Here is a 26,679-nt window from a genome sequence, read left to right on the forward strand (position 1 = left end):
AATGTGGACCTCTGGACCTCTCCATCTGGCCCTCAGACCTCTCCCCAGGCCACACCCCTCCTTGGCCCTCCTTCACACCTCAAACGCTTTTACCTGGGTGGACAGAAGAGAGGGTGGGGGAATTGAAAGCCAGGCGTAATAGCTCTGTCTTACAGGACCTGTGGAAGGAAGTTAAATCCTGCAAGGCCCTGGTCTCATGGGACAGAGCATTCCACCAGGTCGGAGCCACCACTGAGAAGGCCCTGGCCCTGGTGGAAGATACAATCTGACTTCCTTAGGGCCCGGGATCTCTAAACTATGGTTGTTCATGGACCTTAAGGTCCTCTGCAGGACATACCAGGAGAGTTGTTGTTGTTTAGTTGTTTAGTCGTGTCTGATTCTTTGTGATCCCCTGGACCAGAGGACGCCAAGCACTCCTGTCTTCCACTGCCTCCTGCAGTTTGGTCAAACTCATGCTGGTAGCTTCGAGAACACTGTCCCACCATCTCGTCCTCTGTCGTCCCCTTCTCCTTGTGCCCTCCATCTTTCCCAACATCAGGGTCTTTTCCAGGGAGTCTTCTCTTCTCATGAGGTGGCCAAAGTCTTGGAGCCTCAGCTTCAGGATCTGTCCTTCCAGTGAGCACTCAGGGCTGATTTCCTTCAGAATGGAGAGGTTTGATCTTCTTGCAGTCCATGGGACTCTCAAGAGTCTTCTCCAGCACCACAATTCAAAAGCATGCATTCTTCGGCGATCAGCCTTCTTGATGGTCCAGCTCTCGCTTCCATACATCACTACTGGGAAAACCATGGCTTGAACTATACGGACCTTTGGGGACTTCCGGTCGGCGCCAGCGTTTAATGGCGGTCCGAGCCTCGAGCTCCGAGGCAGGACTGCTTCGCTAGTTCGGGTCTTACCCGCTACGGCAAGCGGGGGACCCCTAAAATCACAGGCGCGGAGCCTGTGAACAAAGGAGATTCGGTGGGCACCTTTTGCGCCCCCCGGCACTGTGAAGGAGCCTTTTTTAAGGCTTCTGAGCGGCATCGGGGTAAGCGCGGTGCTGAGAGTCGTCACCCAGCTAGCGGAGTGAAGCCGCGTCGCCATGAACGGAGAGCGCCGATTCCTTCCTGTAACTGGAAATTGACTACAACACCCGTGAGTAAGATCGGAAATTGACGGGACATTAAAATAAGAAATTTGGCTGAAAACGGGAAAGGCATAAATTAAGGAAGTCTGCCTCCCCAGAGCTGCAGGAGAAACAAAGCAACGAAAAATCAAGCTGCATTTGAAGGGAACTTTTCTTTTTTTTTTTAAGCTGTCAAACTGACATCGGACTAAATTTCCCCCCCCCGACAGGCAGGAGAAGGGGGGAAGGGATTGGGACATTGTTAACCTGCTGGAAATTTATTGGGAAAATAAGACCTTCCACTGTCAAACCCCCCCAGGACGGGCTGCCCAAACAAGACACCGGGATATGAACTGTCAAACTCTTTAAAGTGGGGGCTTGTTTGTAACAAAGTTACTGGACCTTAGATTTTACCCTGTTGCATTTTGGCTACATAGAAGACAGAGACTTTGTGGTTTGGACATTGGAGATTAATGGCTTGTTGTTGTTGTTGTTTAGTCGTTTAGTCGTGTCCGACTCTTCGTGACCCCATGGACCAGAGAACGCCAGGCACTCCTGTCCTCCACTGCCCCCCGCAGCTTGGTCAGACTCATGCTGGTAACCTCGAAAACACTGTCCAACCATCTCGTCCTCTGTCGCCCCTTTCTCCTTGTGCCCTCCATCTTTCCCAACATCAGGGTCTTCTCCAGGGAGTCTTCTCTTCTCATGAGGTGGCCAAAGTACTGGAGCCTCAGCTTCACAATCTGTCCTTCCAGTGAGCACTCAGGGCTGATTTCCTTCAGAATGGAGAGGTTGGATCTTCTTGCAGTCCATGGGACTCTCAAGAGTCTCCTCCAGCACCATAATTCAAAAGCATCAATTCTTCGGCGATCAGCCTTCTTTATGGTCCAGCTCTCACTTCCATACATCACTAATGGCTACTGTTATACTTTCCTGCTTCTTTGTTTTTTTTCTTGCCATTTGGATACAATTGAATGCTCCCTCTAGAGGGTCTTAAGTGAAACTGTTGCATAAGGAGAAGTAACAGTGGGATTTTCCACTTGGAAACTAACTCTGTGAAAACGACCTTGAGGATATGAGTGGCCCTACAGAAGAGATAGTAACAAGGCTTAAAGCAAAACAATCCCACAAGAAAAGGGGCTCCATATCAGGAACTGTACCAGCTGCACAGGAAAAAACAGCAGCTTCTATGGATCCTATGACACAGGCACTCCTTAAAATAAATCAATCTCTGGAAGCATTGACAAAGCTATCGACAGAGAACTCCAAAAAATTAACAGAATTGACAACAAGACTAGATGTTAATACAGCTAGTGTAAAGTCTAACACAGATTCTATAAATAGATTAATCCAGGAGAGCTCTGAAACACGAAAGATTGCAGAAAGTGCAAAAACCACGGCTGAGGAGACAAGGGAAAAGTTTGGGCCTATTATTAAAAAAGTCAATGAGCATGATGCAGCCCTCTCCTTATTGGAACTTCAGAGGAAAGAGAAGAATTTAAAACTTAGACTGGTTCCTGAAGGGGAAGGGGAAAACCTTGTGGAATTCCTTACAGAGAACTTTGCAGCCTTTTGGCATGAGGAATGGGCGGAAGATGATGAATTTGAGATAACAACAGCCTTCCGGCTGGGCAGGAGGCAGGACAAGAAACCAAGGGATTGTCTAATTACACTGAGATCAAAAGAAGAAAGAGATAAAATATTGAACTTGCATTATCAAAAGGCACTGGTGATCCAAAACTGTCAAATACAGATTTTTAAGGACATTCCCAAATATATTTTAGAGGTGAGAACCTACTATAAGAGCCTAGCAGATCTGTTGAAGAAAAATACCATACCATTCAGATGGGAGTTCCCACAAGGACTATCCTTTAACTTTAAAGGAAGAAAGATCAAAATAAAAACAATTCAGGACAAAGAACAATTTTTGGAGAGATACCTGGAGGATTTGCAGAAAGGAACTGCAGAGGAGAAAGAACCACCTGATATAGCAAATCTATCATTTGGACTTCTACCACCACCATCGGAGGAAGAACAGAAGCTTGGAGCAGTTGGAGGAACAGCTACTTAAATACAAAATGTCTCTGCAACTTCTTAGTTGGAACTGTAATGGCTTGAACCTCCCTCGGAAAAGACGACAAGTTTTTCACATTTTGAAGAGAGAACAATTAGACATAATATGTTTGCAAGAAACCCATATTGCCAGGATACACAGGAAATTATTGACAAATAAGAGACTTGGTCAAGAATTTATTTCATCAGACAAAGTGAAGAAAAGAGGTGTGGTGATCTATGCAAAGGAAAAATTGGCCCCAAAATTGATATTTAAAGATGAACAAGGAAGATACCTGGCAATTGAAATACAAATTCAAGGAGAAAAAATTTTGATTGTTGGAGTATATGCCCCAAATGAGGGGAAGGCCGAATTCTTTAAGAAGTTGCATGAGACACTAGTTGATTTCATAGACTATAAAATCGTAATGATGGGGGATATGAACGGAGTTGTCTCAACAAACATGGATAAGGCACAGAGACAAGTGATCTCAAAAGAAGGGAGACTACCAAAGATCTTTTTTGAAATGACTGAAACTATGGACTTGATTGATATTTGGAGAATAAGGAATCCTCTAGAGAGAGAGGGAACTTTCTTCTCCGAGGCAAAAATGACATGGACAAGAATAGACCAAATTTGGATTTCTAGCAGTCTGGCGTCAAGAACAAAAAAAGTAGAAATATGCCCAAAAACTTGCTCCGACCATAATGCGGTGAAGATGGAGATGAAACTAACAACAACTGGATCCTTTAGATGGAGAATGAATGACACCCTATTTAAGGATGAAGAGACCCACAAGAAGGCCCTTAAAACATTAAAAGATTATTTTGAGATTAACAGGAAAACAGATGTGGAGAAAAGAATAATCTGGGACACAAGCAAAGCCGTGATGCGAGGTTTCCTAATTCAACAGAACTCTATAAAGAGGAAGCAACAAAATGAGAGGAAGGAAAAAATCCTAGAAAAAATAAAAGAAGGAGAGAAGAAATTGAGGTCTAAACCAAAGTCTCATGAGATTCTGAGAGAAATAAAGTTTTATCAGATGCAGTACATGGAGCTCATGAACCAACAAATAGAATGGAAGATAAAGCAAATTAGACAAAGAACCTTCGAATCAGCGGACAAATGTGGGAAACTTCTGTCATGGCAATTGAAAAAAAGGCAGAAAATGAACACGGTAACCAGTCTAGAAATGGATGGAAAAATTATCCACAAACCTAATGAGATAAACAATTGCTTTCAAAGCTTTTTCAAGAAATTGTATGCACAAGGGCCAATTAATGAACAAGAAATAGAAGAATTCATCAGAAAATACGGCTTACCAAAAATTCCAGAACAAAGTAAAAGGACTCTAAATGAGGAAATAACAGAACAAGAAATAGAGGGTGCCATCCAAAATATGAAATTGGGAAAATCACCAGGACCAGACGGCCTGACGGCTAAATACTACAAAATGCTGAAAGAATGCTTGATACAACCATTGAAGGAAGTTTGCAATGAAATCCTGAAGGGGAAAAAGGCACCTGAATCGTGGAAAGAGGCTTTCATCTCACTTATACCGAAGACAGAAGCTGAGAAGAACCAGGTTAGAAACTACCGCCCTATATCTTTACTCAATGTGGATTACAAAATTTTTGCAGACATTTTGGCAAAAAGATTGAAAAGAGTGTTGATAGATGAGATTCATAAGGACCAAACAGGCTTTCTCCCAGGGAGATATATGTCAGACAATGTGAGGAACATTATAGACATTTTGGAGTTGTTAGATGTTGACATTAACAGGAAAGCAGTTTTGATTTTTGTAGATGCGGAGAAAGCCTTTGACAATATCTGTTGGACTTTTATGAAAAAGAATCTCCAAGGGATGGGGGTAGGTCAAGGTTTTGAAAACGGTATAGGTGCAATATATTCCCAACAAAAGGCCAAGTTAATTGTAAACAATGTGGTAACAGAAGAAATACCCATAGAAAAAGGTACACGGCAGGGATGCCCAATATCCCCTTTGCTTTTTATATCAGTCCTGGAGGTTTTGTTAAACATGATTAGAAAGGACCAGTTGGTTAAAGGAGTTCAGGTCGGAGTTAGACATTACAAGTTAAGAGCATTTGCAGATGATCTAGTACTGACCTTGCAACAGCCAGACACTAGTACTAAAAGAGTATTAGAACTAATTGAAATATTTGGTCGAGTAGCAGGTTTTAAATTGAACAAACAAAAAACGAAAGTGTTGGAAAAAAATTTAACAATGGAAGAAAGAGAGAGTTTTCAGAATGAAACAGGCCTGGAAATAACAAAAAGGGTAAAATACCTGGGGTTAAACTTGACAACCAAGAATGTGAACCTATTTAAGGATAATTATGAAAAAAGTTGGGCAGAGGTAAAGAAGGATCTGGAAATATGGTCAAGGTTGAAACTTTCCTTGTTAGGCCGAATTGCTACTATTAAGATGAATGTATTGCCTAGAATGCTGTTTTTATTCCAGACGTTGCAGATTTTGGACAAGATGGACTGTTTCAAGAAGTGGCAGAAAGATATATCAAAATTTGTCTGGCAGGGCAAAAAGCCCAGAATTAAATTCAAGATCTTAACTGATGCAAAGGATAGAGGGGGGTTTGCCCTGCCGGACTTAAGACTTTATTATGAATCGGCAGCTTTCTGCTGGTTAAAACACTGGCTACTTCTTGAGAACACTGACATTTTGGACCTGGAAGGGTACGACAATAACTTTGGGTGGCATGCATACTTATGGTATGACAAGGTAAAGGTGTATAAAAGTTTTAAAAACCATATTGTAAGGAAAGCATTGTATAATGTTTGGATTAGATATAAAGATCTGCTGGAAAGTAAAACCCCCAGGTGGGTGTCACCAATGGAAGCTAGGGAAGTTAAAAAGCTTAATATGGACTCTAAATGGCCAAAATATTATGAGATTTTAGAATATGATGGTGAAAGGGTGAAACTGCAGAGTTATGAGAAACTAAAGCCTAAGGTTCGAGATTGGTTGCATTACCATCAGATAAATGAGACATTTAAACAGGACAGGAAAATAGGATTTCAGAAAGAGAAGTCAAAATTAGAAACAGAACTGTTGGAATCCAATACTAAGAACTTATCAAAAATGTACAACTTGCTGTTGAAATGGAATACACAGGATGAAACGGTGAAATCAGCAATGATTAAATGGGCACAAGATATTGGTCACGATATTATGTTTGCTGACTGGGAACAGTTATGGACCACCGGTATCAAATTTACTGCATGTAATGCTTTAAAAGAAAATATTATGAAAATGATTTATCGGTGGTACATGACCCCAGTCAAGCTTGCAAAAATTTACCATTTGCCTAATAATAAGTGTTGGAAATGTAATGAGACTGAAGGCACTTTCTACCACCTTTGGTGGACCTGCCCAAAGGTTAAAGCTTTCTGGGAAATGATCTATAATGAAATTAAGAAGGTCCTTAAGTGGACTTTTCCTAAGAAACCAGAGGCTTTCCTTTTGGGCATGGTTGGCCAAGTGGTGTTAAGGAAGGATAGGATTTTTTTTATGTACGCCACTACAGCAACAAGAATTCTACTGGCAAAGTATTGGAAGACGCAAGAACTACCTACTCTGGAAGAATGGCAAACAAAGGTGATTGACTTTATGGGACTGGCCGAGATGACGGGCAGAATCCGTGACCAGGGGAAAGAGACAGTGGAAGAGGACTGGAAGAAATTTAAAATATATCTTAAAAACAATTGTAAAATTGAGGAATGTTAAGATGTCAGGGGGTAAGAGGTAAAGAAATTGCAGCAGTAATCAAAAAAACTAAAGGAACTTTTATGAAAGGGAATTAAGATAATGGACCTAAGGGTTGCTAAAGAACCATTAAACAAGGATGCAGGGATGGGGAGGTATGGGGAAGTCAAAAGAAAGAAGGGTATGAAACGATGAGTTGGAAATTATATTGTTTTGTATTGCTTTTGTTATCTGTTTGAAAAACGAATAAAAATCATTATATAAAAAAAAAAGAACTATATGGACCTTTGTTGGCAAGGTGATGTCTCTGCTTTTTAAGATGCTGTTGGTCCCATAAATACAAGGGCCTCAGCCTTGTCCTCTTCCATGAATTTGTCTAATCCTCCTATAAATCCATCCTAGTTGATGGCCATCGCTGCTTCCCTAGGGGAGAGAATTTGACTCTGCACAATGGGAAGAAGCAATCTTCCGCAAATCATCCAGAGATTCACCAGCCGATCGCTCCCACTGGACAGCCCCCTCCCCCTATAGACATGGTTTTTATTTCCCCCCATCAGACACGTGACTTCTGCCCGATGGCTCTTCTCAATCACAGGCAGAGATTCGTAGACAGCGTTTCTCAAGGCCAGCTTCCAAGACAGATGTTTCGTGGCTTCAAGACCTCCATTTCCCCATCGACGTAAACGAGACCGCATGTCCTGCCTCGTCACTCTTTGAAACTCACTTCCTTTTAAGCGTTTTTTAATTAAATGAGCCTTGCGTCTCCTCGGATAAACTATTATATTCAAAAGATATTGCATTTCACTCAAGTAGATGAAATTAGATTTAATTAATTTCCACTAATTGAAATTCAGGTAGAATTCAGATAAAGTTTGAGGCGCAGCAAGGCTTCTGCTTCTTTCTTCAAATAACATTTTGGATAGGGAAGGTGACAAATGTTGCGTATATTTTTCCTGTGTGTTTGCCTTCAAGGAGGAAGGGAGGAAGCTGAAATGGACAGAGAACTCAGCAAGTTGCAAAATGGCAAGAGATTCGGGATGGGGCGAGAGGGGGACAAAACTGGCTGTCAGGTTGGTCCAGTTCTGCACTTGCCTTCAGATGTCTTCTAAAAGTTTGGTAGTTGTTTTTCTCTTTGACATTGGTGGGAGGGCGTTCCACAGGGCAGGTGCCACTACTGAGAAGGCCCTCTGCCTGGTTCCCTGTAACCTCACTTCTTGCAATGAGGGAACCGCCAGAAGGCCCTCGGTGCTGGACCTCAGTGTCCCAGCAGAACGATGGGGGTGGAGACGCGCCTTCTGGCATACTGGGCTGAGGCCCTTTAGGGCTTTAAAGGTCAGCACCAACACTTTGAACTGTGCTCAGAAACGTACTGGGAGCCAATGTAGGTCTTTCAATGTGGTCTCGGCGGCCGCTCCCAGTCACCAGTCTGGCTGCCGCATTCTGGATTAGTTGTAGTTTCTGGGTCATCTTCAAAGGTAGCCCCACGTAGAGCGCATTGCAGTAGTCCAAGTGAGAGATAACCAGAGCATGCACCACTCTGGCAAGACAGTCTGCGGGCAGAGAGGGTCTCATCCTGTGTACCAGATGGAGCTGGTAAACAGCTGCCCCGGACACAGAATTGACCTGCGCCTCCTAATGGTCCTTGGTTCCCGAATCCCCCAATGATTTATGGGTCTACCACAGGGGTCCCCAAACTAAGGCCCATAGGCCGGATAAGGCCCAAGGGACTCGTTTATCCGGCCCGCGGTGCCCCCTGCTGCTGCCACCGCCCGCTCTTACCAGCACTGTGCTGCGCGGCAGAGGAGCACCAGAAACAGCTTGTGCGCATGCGCAAGCATTATTTCCGGTGCACATCCGGGTCGGAGGAGTTCCGTGCACATGCACACAAGCTATTTCCGGTGCTCCTCCGACACGGAAATGCACCGGAAATAGCATGTGTGCACGTGTATGGGCACGCACGTCCCTGCCCTCCGGCCCACCGTGCGATCGGTGCTGGAGACACCGGCCCGAGGCACGGTAAGTTTGGTGATCCCTGGTCTACCATATACCTGGGTCCTGTCAGCAGAGCAGCTACTGCTTGGTCCTTTCCGCATCCCAAATGTAAGGGTGGTGGCATTTATGGGTGTGTTTGGCCACTTTCTTCAGCTCACAAACCTACAGTAGTCAAGTGGCAAGGTAAAAAAGATAAAGGGACCCCTGACCATTAGGTCCAGTCGTGACCTACTCTGGGGTTGCGGCGCTCATCTCACTTTATTGGCCAAGGGAGCTGGTGTTTGTCCGCAGACAGCTTCTGGGTCATGTGGCAGCATGACTAAGCCGCTTCTGGCAAACCAGAGCAGCGCACAGAAACGCCGTTTACCTTCCCACCGGAGTGCTACCTATTTATCTACTTGCACTTTGACGTGCTTTCAAACTGCTTGGTTGGCAGGAGCTGGGACCGAACAACGGGAGCTCACCCCGTCGCAGGGATTCGAACCACCGACCTTCTGATCGGCAAGTCCTAGGCTCTGTGGTTTAACCCACAGCGCCACCTGCGTCCCTAGTGGCAAGGTAGCATCTTCCGAATTTCCCTGCTTTAAAAGCCGCAATGAGCCTGCATTGTGCATGTCTCTCTTACGGGGAAAAAAAACAGTCTACATATTTAACAGAGAGATGAAAGACTCAAACTGCTTGAAAGCCTCTAGCTGATTTCTTCTTCTTCTTTTCCCATTTGAAAGACGTATCTTTAGCTTGGGGAACAGAAGGGCCCAGAAGTCTATTAAATACTGTACAGAAGAGATAATAATTCAGTCATTCATGCTAAGCAGATTTGGGGAGGCGGGAGAGAGACAGAAGGATATGACAGCCTGCGCACCCTGGAAATGTACTCTAAAACTGCGAGTTACTCCATCTTAGCCACAGACACGGCATTTCGGCTGTAATCTGAAATGCAAGGAGAAGGGTTTCCAGAAAGCTAAATACTGTTACACTCCAGCCCAATCTCTGAGCTGGGAGAGACTCCAGGGATTCGCAAGGCACTTACCCAGGTTCGGTTTCCTTGCAAAGGTCAGTGGAGAAAAGGGTGTTTTTAAGAGATATCCTTTTATTTACACACGTATACACAACCTGAGCGGAAGATGGAGCAGCTCAGAATTCACACCCCAAACAATCTTGCTTCTCCATTAGTCACAGCTTTGGATTGGATTCAGCATGGAGGAGGCTGAAATCTGCCTCTATTCTCCTAAAGTGCTTTGTATTTTTCTTAGAATCATTGAATTGTAGAGCTGCAAGGGACCTTGAGGGTCATCAAGTCCAGCCCACTTCAATACAGTGGTACCTCGGGTTACATACACTTCAGGTTACAGACTCCGCCAACCCATAAATAGTGCTTCAGGTTAAGAACTTTGCTTCAGCGTAAGAACAGAAATCGTGCTCCGGCGGCACGGCGACAACAGGAGGCCCCATAAGCTAGAGTGGTGCTTCAGGTTAAAAACAGTTTCAGGTTAAGAACGGACCTCCAGAACGAATTAAGTACTTAACCTGAGGTACCACTGTACACGAATCTCAACTAAATAATCCCAGACAGATGGCCATCCAATCACTGCTTAAAAATCTCCAAGGAAGGAGAGCCCACAATCTCCAGAGGGAGACCATTCCACTGTTGAACAGCTCTTACTGCCCCAAAGTCCTTCCTGATGTTTGGTTGGAAACTCCTTTCCTGTAACTTGAAGCCATGGGTTCGAGTCCTACCCTCCAGAGCAGGAAAAAAAACCCAAGCTTGCTCCATATTCCATGTGATGGCCCTTCAGACATTTGAAGATGGCTCACATATCTCCTCTCAGTCTCTTCTTATGCAGGCTAAACATACCCAACTCCTTCAACTGTTCCTCATCAGGCTTGGCTTCCAGATCCTTTCCTACACTTAGGCAGGAAGAATCAGCTGCACAGATACAAATTGGGGGACTTACTAGTAAGGTAAAGGAAAAGGAAAAGGGACCCCTGAGCGTTAGGTCCAGTCATGCACGACTCTGGGGTTGTGCGCTCATCTCGCTTTACAAGCCGGGGGAGCCAGCGTTTGTCTGCAGACAGCTTCCGGGTCATGTGGCCAGCATAACTAAGCCACTTCTGGTGAACCAGAGCAGTGCACGGAAACGCCATTTACCTTCCCGCTGGAGCGCTACCCGTTTATCTACTTGCACTGGTGAGCTTTCGAATTGCTAGGTTGGCAGGAGCAGGGACCGAGCAACGGGAGCTCACCCCGTCGTGGTGATTCGAACTGTTGACCTTCTGATCGCCAGGCCCTAGGCTCTTTGGTTTAGACCACAGTGCCACCCGCGTCCCCTGGCTTACTAGTAGTACACGTGAAAAGGATCTAGGGGTCTTGGTGGACCACAGACTTAACATGAGTCCACAGTGTGATGCAGCAGCAAAAAAAGCGAATGCTATTCTAGGCTGCATCAAGGGAAGTAATAGTGCCACTCTCTTCTGCCTTGGTCAGAACACACCTGGAATACTGTTACCTGTGCATGGCTTGTGGGTTCCAGGTCAAAGTATTCTTGCAGCCCACTTGGTATGAAAAGTTAGACTGCCCTGGTCTAGGTACAGTGGTACCTTGATTCTCACACTTAATCTGTTCTGGAAATCCGTTCCAAAACCAAAGCATTCCAAAACCAAGGTGAGCTTTCCCATAGAAAGTAATGCAAAACGGATTAATCCGTTCCAGACTTTTAAAAACAACCCATAAAACAGCAATTTAACACGAATTTTACTATCTAACGAGACCACTGATCCATAAAATGAAAGCAATAATCAATGTACTGTACTATAAAATAAATAAGACAGTATTGTAGATGATTTTTTTTAAAAAATATTTTTATTTCTTACCTGCACTGATGACGGTCATTGTTTGGATGGGGGGCTTTTATCCATTTCTGCAGTCACACAATCAAATGATCAATCAATCAATCAGTAGCTGAACTGGGTTCCACACAGTCAGAAAAACAAATTACACTGGTACCTCGGGTTAAGAACTTAATTCGTTCTGGAGGTCAGTTCTTAACCTGAAACTGTTCTTAACCTGAAGCACCACTTTAGCTTATGGGGCCTCCCACTGCCGCTGTGAAATTTCTGTTCACATCCTGAAGCAAAGTTCTTAACCCGAGGTACTATTTCTGGGTTAGCGTAGTCTGTAAGCTGAAGCGTTTGTAACCTGAAGCGTCTGTAACCCAAGGCAGATGACACCAAACTGGGAGGGGTGGCTAACACCCCAGAGGACTGGCCACTCCCAGTCTCCAATCTAGCTGCCGCATTCTGGATTAATTGCAGTTTCCGGGTCACCTTCAAAGGTAGCCCCACATAGAGCACATGGCAGTAGTCCAAGCGGGAGATAACTAGAGCATGCACCACTCTGGCGAGACAGTCTGCAGGCAGGTAGGGTCTCAGCCCAGGAAAGTGGTTTCCAAACTGGTTAGCATCTCTGTTTCACATGAGTCCTGTTGAGAGAATATATCTGTGGTGTGTAAATGCACAGGCGGTTTGGGGAATTGACCTCCCCAGACCCAGCTTCCAAATGCTCCTCATAAGTTCTGAGCAGAGCCTTCACCCTGGGGCACATTCTAAAGCAGACTTTCCAAACCTGACCCCCTCCGTATGCTTTGAACGGAAACTAGGGTTGATGGGAGTTGTAGTCCAGGACACCTGGCAGGCGCCAGGTTTGGGAAGACTGTACAAGTGGTTGTGCATAAAGCCAGAGGAGGAGTTTATCACCAGGCTGCTATCATCTGTGCACATTTACTGCTAGAGAAACTTCTGGAAAGGCTGGTGTGTTATCTCCACGGGGCAGAGTGTGCTCACTAAATAGCCCTTGCTGGGGGGGGGGTGACAAGGCAGCCATTTCAGGAGGAATGTTAGTAGCCCAGTCCTCCTTCAGAGTAAGTATGGTGTGTGCACAGGATTGCAGCATGAGTTTGCACATCACTTGGGAAGACAGGCAAACTAATGCCAGTGTACTGGAAGAAGCAAGTATCACCCGTGTCAAAGCAATGATTCTTCAACATCGACTTCGTTGGACTGGTCATGTTGTGCGGATGCCCGATGATCGTCTTCCAAATCAACTACTCTCTTCCAAACTTAAAAGTTGAAAGCGTAATGCTGGTGGTCAACAAAAGAGGTTTACAGACTCTCTCAAGGCAAATCTTAAAAAATGTAGTATAAACACCGACAACTGGGAAACACTGGTCTGCGAACGCTCCAGTTGGAGAACAGCCTTTACCAAAGGTGTCATGGGCTTTGAAGACACTCGAACTCAGGATGCAAGGGAGAAACGTGCTAAGAGGAAGGCATGCTTGGCAAATGCACACTAATCAACTCCAGAAACCAATGTCCCCACTGTGGAAGGATGTGTGGATCCAGAATTGGCCTCCGCAGTCACTTACGGACTCCTTGTTAAAACTGTGTTTATGGAAGACAATCTTACTCAACTACGAGGGATCGCCAAAAAAGTAAGCTATTGTTCAGTAGAAACTGATTCAAAGCAGAAATATTAGTGCGGTGAAAGAAATGTACAAGAGCAATGTATGCTCAGAAATGTCTCCCTGCTCTGTTGACTCCAGTGAGTCTTAAGTCATGACATTCACCTGGGTCCCAGGTAATGACAGCCAGGTTGCAACATGAGTCAATAGTGTGATGCAGCGGCAAAACAAGCTAATGCTATCCTAAGCTGGGAAGTGTGAAGAGAGCGACCAAGACGATCAAGGGTCAGGAAACCAAGCCTTATGAGGAACAGTTGAGGTATGCTTAGCCTGGAGAAGAGGAGATATGAGAACCATCTTCAAATATCTCAAGGGCAGCCCCATGGAAGATGGAACAATCTTGTTTTCTCCTGATCTGGAGCGTAGGACCCGAACCAATGGCTTCAAGTTGCAAGAGAGAAGATTCTGACTAAACATGACAAAGACCTTTCTGACAGTAGGAGCCATTTGACAGTGGAATGGTCTCCCTCAGGAGGTTGAGGACTCTCCTTCCTTGGGGGTTTCTAAGCAGAGGTTGGATGGCCATCTGTCATGGGTGAGATTTAGCTGAGATTCCTGCGTTGCAGGGGAAGGAGTGCACTTGGATTGAACTTAAAAAAATAAAATAAAAGCCAGGACTCACTTCCACTGCTCCTCATCCCAAAGAATCTAATCTGTTGAAAGGTCACACCTGAATCTTGCTATTGTTTGGGGGAATCAGGGAGCAGAAAACAATATCCTATATATTCCCAGCAATCACACACAAAAGTCCTTTCTATAATTTGGACATTTCATCTCGTTCGCTGCTGCGCTTTCCCCAAGGGACTTTGAAGTTACAGGGCTTTGAAGTTACAGGAAACACCGGACCAGCCTCTGTCCTTTGGATAGATAAAAAAGCTAAAATGGATGGAAGGACATATTGCATTATATTTTGCTCTGTGTTTAAATGTATTTATAGGGGACTGTGATGTAAAAGGATTTGAATGATCCAAACCTCTTTCCCTGAGACACAACACCACTGTGATCCCTCCTGTGTTCATGTTGTTAGGGAGGGCACCACATCCCCAAACCTTACGCACTCCCTGCTTAATGGACGTTGTAGGCTCATGCTTCTTCTCTTTGGCGATCCCTCGTAGCCGAGTAAGCTGGCCTTCCATGAATACGGTCTTAACAGAGAGTCTGTAAGTGACTATAGAGGTCAGTTCTGGATCCACAGTTCTGGCACAATGGGACACCATGATGGAAGCCAGAGTGCACGGAAACGCTGTTTACCTTCCCGCCACAGTGGTACCTATTTATCTACTTGCACTGTGTGCTTTCGAACTGCTAGGTTGGCAGGAGCTGGGACAGAGCAACGGGAGCTCACCCCGTCGTGGGGATTCGAACTGTTAGCCTTCTGATCAGCAAGCCCAAGAAGCTCAGTGGATTAGACCACAGTGCCACAAGCTGTCCACGCGTTCTGTTATCCAGTCATGTTGCTGAAAGTGATCGTTCCCAAGCTAACCACATAAAGAGAATGTTATAAAAGTGTTAGGGTCCAGAAATGGGAGAATTCCTCTGGATCATTTATTCTTTCTGCAGCCTACAATAATTGTGAATTCTTTCCACGACGCTGTTGTCTTTATATGACTAAAGAGAACCGGCGTATTTCCAGACCCACTTTGTAGGGTAACAGCGTTAAGCCTGTGGTCCTCTGAGACCCCTAGATCCTTTCTCCATGTACTGCTACTAAGCCAGGTGCCCCCCTAATCTTATATCCATGCAGTCAGCATCGCTGGCTTTGGCCCCAGACTGTGGGCGCCCAGTGGGAAGTGACCCAGTATCATGATGTGATGGTGCAACGTTGCATGTGGCGACTGGGCCAGGGCTACACCTCCATCGCGGAGACTCTTTCAGGGCCTGCTGCAGCCACAGATGCACCGGGAAGCACATCCACAGTCGCAGAAGCCCTGCAGCGGAAACACAGGCCCTGGCGCAGTCACCGCCAAAGGGCCAGGGTGTCAGAGGTAAAGCAGCAGCATGCGATGATGTGGCACACATTTCAGTTGCTGGGAGTGGCCACTAAAGATCAGAGTCCATTGCTGAGGCTCTTGTTCCCATCAAATGCCAGATTAGGCAAAATCCTGGAAGGTTGGTTGGTTGTGTGAGTGTTTTGCAGGGGATGTGGGTGGCGCTGTGGTCTAAACCACTGAGCCTCTTGGGCTTGCCGATCAGAAGATCAGCAGTTAAAATCCGCACAATGGGGTGAGCTCCTGTTGCTCTGTCCCAGCTTCTGCCAACCTAGCAGTTCAAAAGCACACCAGTGCAAGTAGATAAATAGGTACTGCTCCAGCAGGGAGGTAAACAGCGTTTCCATGTGCTCTGGTTTCCGTCACAGTGTCCTGTTGTGCCAGAAGCGGTTTAGTCCTGCTGACCACATGACCCAGAAAGCTGTCTGTGGACAAACGCCGGCTCCCTCGGCCTGAAAGCGAGATGAGGGCCGCAACCCCACAGTCGCCTTCAACTGGACTTAACCGTCCAGGGGCGCTTTACATCACCAAAGAGCACTTTGCAATACTACAGAGCTGTACATACACGTAGCTACGTTTGCTGAATGTTAATGCAAGTTTATTATCTCTCTTCGCATCCCACCAAAATACTCTTGCATTTTCCCCCCTGGTTGCTTCTCTGTCGTGGCCTGGAGGGTTCGCAGGTATATTAAACCAGCTCAGAGAGCATCTTCTTGCCGCATGCAAAAGCAGCACATTATGCCCGGTGCGACTATTAACGGAAGGAAGCCGTGTTCCTTGCAGCGCTGTCATTAAGCTTCATCACACTCGGGGCAGATTGCCTCCATTTACTTCACCTCCTAAAATCTAATTGTAGAAAGCCATCACGAAAGGCTGCAGGGGATCAGTACCCCGGCAGAATGAGATGCCGGAGTGCAAGGAGGAGAGCACCCAGCGCATGGCTCTGCCACAGTTGCAGCGGCAGGGTTGCCATGGAGGGGGCAATGCACAGTCTTCCCCAGCGTGGCACCCTCTGGGAGTGTGGGACTACAACTCCCATCATCCCCAGCCAGCACATTCATGATGGGAAATGTAGTCTGAAACATCTGCGAGGCACCAGGTCTGAGATGGCTGGCCTTGCGCTTGCAGAATGGTTTTTAGATTACGTTCTTAAGCTCATCCTGACTCCCCAACCCAGAAAAAACACAGAAGCATTTCTGCTTCGTGGCTCCCACCCATCACCTGCAGAAGGAGGCTCTTGCTCGGAAGTAAACTGCTCTGATTTTTATTTTATTTTTACAATCAAGCTGCACATAAATTTTATGAAATGAGAGAAAACATAGCCATGTGTAATTAAAATGCAGAATAAAACTATTCCATCAAAATGTTATAACAAAAAACCCCAATTGGAATGTGCAACATGCAAGCCCCTTAAAGCCAGTGGCCTAGAAACCACAGGAGATGAGGTTGTGCATAAATAGTGCTTGCTGGTTTCCCACACGCATCTGTTCGGCCACTGTTAGAACAGGATGCTGGACTTGATGGGCCTGATCCACCAGGTGATTCTTAAAACAGCTTCTTCTTCTATCCCTCGTAGCCACGTAAGATTGTCTTCCATAAACACGGTTTTAACAATGAGTCTGTAAGTGACCGTGGAGGCCAATTCTGGATCCACATGTCCTTCCACAGTGGGGACATTGGTTTCCGGGCGGGAGTTGATCATGGTGAGGGTTTGCCAAGCGTGCCTTCCTCTTAGCACATTTCTCCCTTTCGTCCTGCGTTCGAGTGTCTTCAAAGCCCATGACACCTTTGGTCAAGGCTGTTCTCCAACTGGAGCGCTCGCAGACAAGTGACTCCCAGTTGTCAGTGTTTATACTACATAAGTCTTAAAACAGCATAACAGTCAAGGTTCACTATCTATGTTAGCATTTGATTGACGTTGGAGTGAGAATGAGTTGAGAAATAAGACTAAGAGAACATATTGATATAGGAATGTTCTTTTTTTTTGTTTCATTTTCTTTCTAGGTACAGTGGTACCTCGCAAGACGAAAAACGCACAAGACGAAAGAGTTTTCCATTTTTTGAGTCGTTCCGCAACGTCTTGCGAGTTCTTGCAAGTTTGTTTCCTTTTTCTTAAAGCCACTAAGCCGTTAATAGCCGCTAAGCCGCTAATAGCCGTGCTTCACAAGACGAAAAAACCGCAAGACGAAGAGACTCGCGGAACGGATTAATTTCATCTTGCGAGGCACCACTGTATATAAAATTTATATATACCGTAATTTTTGTATACATGTTGGAAATAATATTATAGTATGTGCTGTAATGTAATATGACAATGTTTACTGTTATGTACTGAAGTTCTCACCCTGGGCCAGCCGGGGGATACTGTAGATAGTTATGCAAATGAAGGATCGAAAGTGACGTTTAGTGATTGGATAGTTTGTATGCAAATGAAGGATCGAAAGTGATGTTCAGTTGCTACAGTTACGTTGTTCTGGACCTCTATATAAGCAGGCTGGCTGAGCTCCTCAGTTCAGTTCTGTTCCAGCTTACAAATAAAGAGCTGCTTGGGAAGAATCGCTGTGTCGTCTGATATGTTCACCCACAACATAACATTTACCGATGTAATATAAGAATGTTAACAAATAAATAAAATGCAATTTAAAAAAAACAAAAACCCAGATTAACAGTTAAAACAGCAGTTGAACCAGCAGTCTTGGGGCCTCTTGTATTTCAGTAGAGAGGGTCTTCTGCAACACAGGTGTGTTGAGTGAAAAAGCCTACCTCCAAAAGCCAATAACCGCCAGGATGTGGCAAACTTGCCAGCTTCCATGTGCTAGAGAGGTTCTGACACATATTGCACATATTGTTAGATGCTGAAAACTCTCATATTTCTACCGGTTGTGCTGGGCCCGGGGATAACCCGTGGAATGCGGTCCAGGAGCAGACCAGAATCTGAAGGTTCTGCTAGGAGTCAGTCCGAAGGGCCAAGGCAAGACATGAGGCAGGAAACCAGACAAGGACAGGTACAGGGTCTCAGGCAGGATCTAGCATACAGCAATGTTGCTCCCGCAACCTGGGGCAGGGTCCAGCATCTCTGTTGGGGTAGCGGCCGTTCCGGATCCCCCGGTGACTCACCTCCCTGTTTCGCCTGAAGGTGAGCACTCCTCCTGCGAGTCCTCATGTCTCTCCTTCTCTCAGACCTCAGTCTCTGCAGCTCGGGAGACGTCGGTGGGTTACTAGACCCAGAGGCCGCCTCAGCCTCTCCTGACCCAACCGATAGTGGAGCAGCTGTAAGTGATGGCCCAGCTGGAGGCAAGGAGGTGGTCCCTGCATCTGGAGCCAGGGCAGGCTCAGGCCCCTGACTTGGCCCAGCTGGTGCTTGTTGCAGAGGAACCTGTGCAGACTGGGACTCTTCGGGATCAGGCCCCAGACTTGGTTCAGATGATGTCTGAGGCAAAGGATCCAGTGTGGAATGAGTCTCCTCTGGTTCCGAGTCTGAGCCCAAGTCCCAGGCTATCACACCGGTTTTTCTTGGAGGAATGAGTTGACTCACAGGCCGTTTCAAATTCCTTTTGGAAAACTGTGTTTTATCTGTCTTATTTATTGCATTCTTGTAGACTGCCGTGACGTTTGCTAATGTTTAGAGGTCCATAAATTTGCCAAACAAACAAATACTATTAGAAGAGAAGGGGAGAAATCTCTACCTTTTTTCTCCGTAGGATGCTGCATTTTATAACCCTTTGACAAGCTTCTCTTCCAAGGCAGTCTTTGATTTTCTGCACCCGCCTCCCCCCACACAGCCTCTCCACAAGCAGACCCTCCAACAGTCCATGGAGGAAAATCGGGATGCGCGTCTTTTGGGGCCGAACTCCTGTGCAAGTCACGCGACTCGTGCAAGAGCACAGCCAAAAAAATGGGCCTCTTTTGGGGCCGTGCTCTGCCAGGAGCCAAAAGAGGACATCTTGGGAATCAATCAGAAGCCAAGGTGGCTTCTGAAATTATGGGTGTCCGATTCAAAGTGGGACATTTGAGCATAGCTGTCAACTTTTCCCTTTTCTTGCGAGGAATCCTATCCGGAATAAGGGAATTTCCCTTAAAAAAAGAGAAACGTTGACAGCTATGCATTTGAGGCAAATACAAAAGATGGAAATGTGACTCCTTTGTGACTCTTTTAAAATTGGCTAAATTAAATTGGGTGATCTCAGTACTAGTTGTTTAACGTTTTGTTTTAATTTTTATTTTCAAGTTTCAAAACAACAATTTTTTACACACACACACACACACACACACACACACACACACGTTTACATTAAACCATAATCCATATCAGTACATTTATGGGGTTCCCTGAACCCCCAGACTTCCCCCCCACCCCTCCCTTGGCTTCCAAAATTGATCTTCCTTTTTTACTGCATCTAATTGCATTTATCTAAATTATTACACTTCAATTTTATCCTTTGTCGTTTTAAATTACAAGTGCTTTATCAATCCTGCTAGCGTTTTTAAATTTTTACAGTGTTTTACAGTCTTTAAAATAATAACAACAACAACAACAACAACAACAACAACAATTTATTATTTGCACCCTACCCATCTGGCTGGGTTTCCCCAGCCACTCTGGGCGGCTTCCAACAAAGATTAAAAATACATTAAAATGTCACACATTAAAAACTTCCCTAATATATTCTATAAAGTTATGGCATTCTCTATTAAATTTGTTATCCTCTCGGTGCCTGATCTTCCCAGTCAGCCTTGCCATTTCCGCATAGTCCATCATCTTCATTATCCATTATCCATTCTTCTTGTGATGTTTGGTGTTTTAGTGTGGTTTTATAATTTGTTGGAAGCTGCCCAGAGTGGCTGGGGCGACCCAGTCAGATGGGTGGCATATAAAATTATTATTATTATTATTATTATTATTATTATTATTATTATTATTTATTAAGCACCCATTTGCATGCAGAGAGTTCCATCTCCAAGTAGGTCTGTGACAGACTCCTTTTCTGAAACCACGAAGAGCATTCGGTGAATAAAAACATGAATGGTGTGTGGGTCAGAACAAGGAATGGGGGACAAATATGGCTCAGTTTATGTCAAAAGGCCGACCTTCGCACTTCCCAAAAACAATACTTAGAATGAAACGTACCCAAACTCTCACAAGTTACATTTCTCTGAATTTTGTAATGCGGTTCTCCACCCAAGTAACATCCATGGAAATGCATAAAGTGTGCATCTAAATGCATATATTAGTGAAAGAAACAGGAAATTGGCAGATTCACCTGCCCCAATTAGAACTTTAGCTATCCTCCCGCCTCCAACATTACCAGTTCTGCCAAGAGATCTCCACGGGGCACATGACAAATATTCGGCCACAATTAGTCATTTCCATATGGGCACACAGGGTTAACGTCATTCCGCTTCTTCTGCAAATCCTGGACATCTGCCCCATCGCCTTTTCCAGCCCTCAGTTATATAGATATCTACATCTGTATATGTTCCATGTCCCTCCATCCCCAAAGTTGTCATTTGGGGCGATTCCAGCAAACGAGAGGGGAATCGGCCTTCAGCAGGGGAGCATTTTCACCACCCGTCATTCCCACCCTTATACATCTTATTTCGCTGATAATGTATTAGATACCAGCAAAATGGGATCTTGTACTGGGGACCGAAATCTCATTACAGCTGGAAGCTTCGGGAGTTAAGCGGCTTGCAGCCATCGCCGTTTCCACAATGTCTGGGGGCTTTTTCCTGATTTACTCGCTGGCATCCAGGAACAGCCTCCTGGTTCTCAGGCTGTTGTCGGGAGCCTAATTATCCACAGCTCGAATGCAGCTTGTGAATTCTCAGATTTAATGCGGTGGCGGCCGCAGTTGTGGTGGCTTCCCAAATAGATCTGTCTCAGCGTGCGTGCGAAATGAATTCATACAAGCCCATTTTCCTCTGCGCTCGGAACTCGTTATAAATAGGAAGCATCTGGGCAGGGTTTGGGAGAGGAGCAGGGACAGATATGGGTGATCAATTCTGGTTCGAGCCTATGGTTCCTCGTGTCTTTTTCCATTTATCACACTTAGACCGGACTTGCAGCTGGCGCAGACGCAAACAGGCCTCTGCTCTTTTTACGGATTCTCAGCGTGCGAAGCAAAGAGCCTCACAACACAGCAATAATAAAAGGAGTCACACTGCAGCAGCAAACAACCGCCGGTGGAAAAGTTGGGCCATATTTTTCCCGTGTTGACCCACAATTCATAGGGGCTAGCAGCCTGTTGTGGAAGGCGAGAGACAAGGGTTCAAATCCCACACAACTCTGATGTTGGTTGAAATTATTTCTTATTAACGATGGGGAAGAATTTTGGTGCAAATTGCATTTTAAAGAGGACCTATTTACTGTATTTTTTGCACCATAACACTCACTTTTTTCCTCCTAGAAAGTAAGGGGAAATGTCTGTGCGTGTTATGGAGGGAATGCCTACGGGTGGCATGCCTACGGATTTTCCTCCTCTAAAAACTACGTGCGTGTTATGGTCGGGTGCGTGTTATAGAGTGAAAAATACGGTAGTTTGCACGCTCTGGAACAAGCCACCAACCAATACCCACCCATGATTCAAAACTCACGCTTCTCGTATTGGGGAAAATGGCTTTAATAAAGGCACATGGCCATTCTGCATTGAGATACGAGTGCTGGGGCTTCGAAAAGGGGACTTTCCTCTTTGCAGGTTCAAAGAGACCGCAGAAGCAGTGACTGATTATGGAGAGAGGCATAGCTGCCAAGAGATCACTGGGTCACGGCGAGTCAATGCTTAAGGTTTTGTAAATATTGGGATGAGTTTGTCAGGTGCGCGTGGAGGAGCCAGGCCCTGTGACCAGTAGGGCTTCACAGGACTGGGGCCTTCCTAAGTTTGTTCTGGAGAGGCAAGGCGCGGCCGCACAAGTGAGGCCGATTCGTAAGTCACAGCACCTGGTGGCAAGAGCCGGAAGGGATATAAGGTCAGCATTTCCCTTCGGCTCTTTGCCACAGCAACACGTTTCCTGCCTTGCTGTGTTTGGCTTCTTGCTTCCTGATCCTCAGACCCCTGACTTTCTGACTCCTTGCTTCCTGACCCTCAGACCCTTGACTTTGTGACTCCCTCCTTCCTGACCCTCGGACCCCTGGCTTCTGGACTCTCATTCCTGCTCCCACCCCACCATCTTGCCCCCAGTCCCGATGTCCTCAGCCAGGACTTCAATCACCCGTAGACCGGACCATGACAGTGTTCATGTGAACCACGTAACTAGGGATGAGTGAAATCTGCCTGTTAGTTTCCCTCTGTTTCTCATTTTTCCGATCTTGTATTCTGCTCTCCACCTTTTGGCAGCGATTTGCATGAGAGGATTTTAAGCTGAGGTTGGATAGCCACCTGCCAGGGATTCTTTAGCATTGCAGGGGGTTGGTCTGGATGCAGTTCTATTATTCTATTGTTTTATCTGGTTGGCTGCTGTGGGTGCAGGATGCTGAGCTAGATTTCTCCAGCAGAGACGCTCTTCGGTTCAACCCTTTGTGTGTACTAAACGAATGCTTCCATCGGAGCTGCAGGTCTATTTCAATAATCCCAAAAAGGTGAGGGGGTGGTGTTGCTGTTTTTAATTTCATTCCTCCATGTGCTTTATTCTTTCTGCTGAAAGGCAAGTCATCCATCTCCCAGCCTTCTGGGGCCCAGAGGGAAACAGGCAGCCCCAGCAAAGGAGCAAGATGTCAGCATCATCAAATGCTTCTCATTGCTGGCAACAAGGGGGCTGTTTATTCCGAACTACACAGTAGCTTGAATCCGCCCCCCTCAAAAAAGAAAACCTGGCCATTCGTCATCCAAAGACCCACACAATCTTCTTCCAGTGCCCACGCGGGGGCAATCTGAAATGTTCCCCATGGGTTCTAGGAAAAGACACACCGGCAGCTAGATTCATCCCAGAGTCACAGAATATAGTCTAGTGTCCAGATCAAGGGAAGGAATAGCACCATTCAATGGACAATTCGGTGCAGGTAGGTGTGACCTTGGTGTCTGAATAAATGAATATTATAGCTGCTGAGCAGATTCTGGTGTGGTCAGAGGGAGAAAATACAAGTTTGGGACAGGCCTGGTGTCAGGAGTGCGTGCAGGAGCCATGCCCTGTGACCAATAGGTCTTTGCAGGAGTGGGGCCTTCCTAAGTTTGTTCTGGAGAGGCAAGGTGTGGCCGCACAGGTGAGGCCGCTTGGTAACTCACTGCACCTGGTGGCAAGAGCTGGGAAGGGATATAAGGTCAGCATTTTCCTTTCAGCTCTTTGCCACAGTAACACGCTTCCTGCCTTGCTGCGTTTGGCTTCCTGCTTCTTGATCCCTGGACCCTTGACTTTGTGACTCCTTGCTTCCTGATCCTCGGACCCCTGACTTCTTCATTCCCTGCTTCTTGTTCCTCAGACCCTTGACTTTGTGATTCCTTGCTTCTTGATCCTCGGACCCCTGGCTTCTTGACTCCAGGCTCTCTGACCCTCAGACTCTTGACTTCCTTTCTCCTGGCTTCCAGACTCTCGTTCCTGCTCCCACCCCGCCATCTTGCCCCCAGTCCCGACGTCCTCCGCCAGGACTTCGACCACCCGTAAACCGGACCGTGACACCTGGCCTGAGGCAACAGTGAGTCAATCGGGTGATGCAGCAGAAAAAGGAAGATAATGCTATTCTGGGCTGCATCAACAGAAGTCTAGTGTCCAGATCAAGGGAAGTAATAGTGCCACTCTCTTCTGCCTTGGTCAGACCACACCTGGAATACCGCGTCCAATTCTGGGCACCACAATTTGAGAAGGATGTTGACAAGCTGGAACATGTGCAGAGGAGGGCGACCAAGATGATCAAGGGTCTGGAAACTAAGCCTTATGTGGAACAGTTTTGAGAGATGGGGATGTTCAAGCCTGGAAAAGAGGAGATATCTCAGGAGATATCTTGAGATATTTTCAAGTATCTCAAGGGCTGTCACATGGAAGATGGAGCAAACCTGCTATCTACTGCTCCAGAGGGCAGGGTCTGGACTTCAAGTTTCAGGAAAGGAGATTCCAAGTTAAAAATCGGCGAGAACTTTCTGACGGGAAGATCTGTTTGAAAGTGGAATGGATGACCTTGGAAGGTGGTAGACTCTCCTTCCTTGGAGGTTGGATAGCCATTTGCCAGGAATTCTTCAGCTGTGATTCTTGGAGAAGATGATTCTTGGGACCCCTTTCAACCCTCTTATTCTGTGGTCCTTTCCCACGGTAGGGCTATGCTTTGGTGTTACTTACTGTTGCAATAACTTGGCAGATATCAAAAGCTGCTCTTGTGCTGGGTGAGGGCTTTTATATCCCACCCGTTTGAAGACGGGGATAGAGGTGAAACCAGAGGTACATTTGACTAGGACTTCATTTGTCCCCACTGACTTCTCATAATCTTTTCAGTTCAAAGCCGCCTCTGATCCTTCCAGAGGGCCAACGCAGCTTGAAATAAGGAGCTGGACGAGGCAAAACCAGCCAACACATCTGAGGGAACGGAGCTTTCAAGCATCCCAGCAGGATGGAACCCAGCAGCTTCAGACAGCTGCAGACGAGTTTGTTACGAGGCAAATTGAATTTAATAAGCTTCAATCGCCACCTACGGTGATGATCACCTCTTGGTGAAAAACTGTCGTGTTTTAGGAAGCAGTTGCTGCATTTTTAACTCCACAGCCCCCTTCCGATTAGGACTGGGGGAGGGATTTGATACCATTGCATTTAAGGGCACATCTAGCAGGTTTTCACTTTCTGAAACAATACGAGAGCTGAAACGCAGCTATCCTTGGAAATTCACAGCTCACCAAATTTAGTGATTCGGTTCTCCAACCAACCAGTGTTTACAAAACTGCATCTCTCAGGGAAAGGTGTGCGTCAGAATGAATGTATTAGTGAAAACAATAAACAGGAATGCATTATACTAGGAGAAATTGCTTGCAAAAATATTTATGTTAGACAAAAACTCATAAAAATTCACACTAAAATGCAAAAGAACATTTCTGTGGGGTTTTTAAAGAAAAATCTGCAATTTGCTGCAGAAATGTGGAAAATTGAATCAGAAACGTGAAAAATGAGAAATTGAGAAAAATACAATGGCTAAATCTTTCCATCCCTAATTCAGTCTGTCTCTTGACGGGGACAATGAGTGGTGCGTGAAAGGGCTCTGGAGAGGGACTGGCAGCAACAAAGCCCGAATTGAGCCTGCTTGCAATGGCGGCCGCTTGAGCGCTAACGCTGCTGCTGCTATTACCAAGAAAGCCCAGCCCCCTTCTGCTCACCTCTGTTAACGGAGGAATCCAAGGGCTCCCTTGGGCAAAAGACAAAGACACCAACCAGGACAATTTGGAGCAAAACAGCAGCCTGTAGGCTTGGCCTTTATTGGAAACTGTCACGACAGGACTCCCACCCACAAGATGAAGCAAAATGGAAGCCCCGAACAAAAGAAGACCCCAACTTTTATTAGCTACTAATCCCCCAAGCTACACCCCTAGAACTACATCACAACTACATCATGACTACATCATTGACACATCACAACAAGGAGGGGTTGAGGGAGGAGTTGTGGAGGTAACCTGAGTATCTTGTCACCTGGCTGGTTCCTCCTTTCCCCCTCCCCATGAGTCATTTCCAGAGGACAAAGGGGAGCTGGCAGTTTCCTGCCCCCAGAGGGAAGATCGGATCATTATCCTTTGTTCCAGTCCATGTTGAATCCACTCCCATATGCAAGTCCTTTGTCTTCTGTCTGGGACCATCAAGGTTGCCATGCCAACTGGGTAGGGCTCCTGAGTACGTGTTGGTACAGTTAAGGGATTATGGCCGTCCTGTATCAAACCATCCCCCTTTGATAGTCCTTCCTTCATGGAGCAAAATAAAAGTGGACCGATGTAAATCCAATGTACGGTTGATTTACTATGAATTTATAACAGAAACAGAAATGTAATGTGTGAGTGTGTGTGTTGTGTTTGTACAAACTGAATGATTGGGGGGGGGGTTCCTGCAACACCTCTAGGCAGGGCAGGGAGAAGCCAGGAGGAGGGAGGGAGGAGGCGCTGCTGAACGCACGCGCTGGCGCAGCCCGAACGATCAGATCCACGCCGATTCACGCGGCAATTCCCGGACCATCTGTGGGCTGGATCCAGAAGGCAACTGGGCCAGATCCGGCCCCCGGGCCTTAGTTTTCCTACCCATGCTCTGAGGCTTCTCCTCCTCTGGAGGTTGTTCAGAACACCCTTCTTGGCCATGAGATCTTCTTCATGGAATGCTCTCCTAAAAGGGG

The 26,679-nt window shown here is 46.0% G+C and overlaps 1 long non-coding RNA gene across 1 annotated transcript in view; it reads right to left on the reverse strand.

Moving 5' to 3' along the window:
- The window catches only part of LOC307208946, a 220,806-nt gene extending 194,684 nt beyond the window's left edge, over positions 1-26,122 (reverse strand). Inside the window, exon 1 of the long non-coding RNA XR_013835271.1 lies at positions 25,992-26,122. This is a non-coding gene — a long non-coding RNA (uncharacterized lncRNA). The remainder of the gene's footprint in view (positions 1-25,991) is intronic.
- Positions 26,123-26,679: the final 557 nt, after the last annotated feature.

Source organism: Podarcis cretensis, assembly GCF_951804945.1.
Source record: "Podarcis cretensis genome assembly, chromosome: 1".
Lineage (NCBI taxonomy): Eukaryota > Metazoa > Chordata > Lepidosauria > Squamata > Lacertidae > Podarcis > Podarcis cretensis.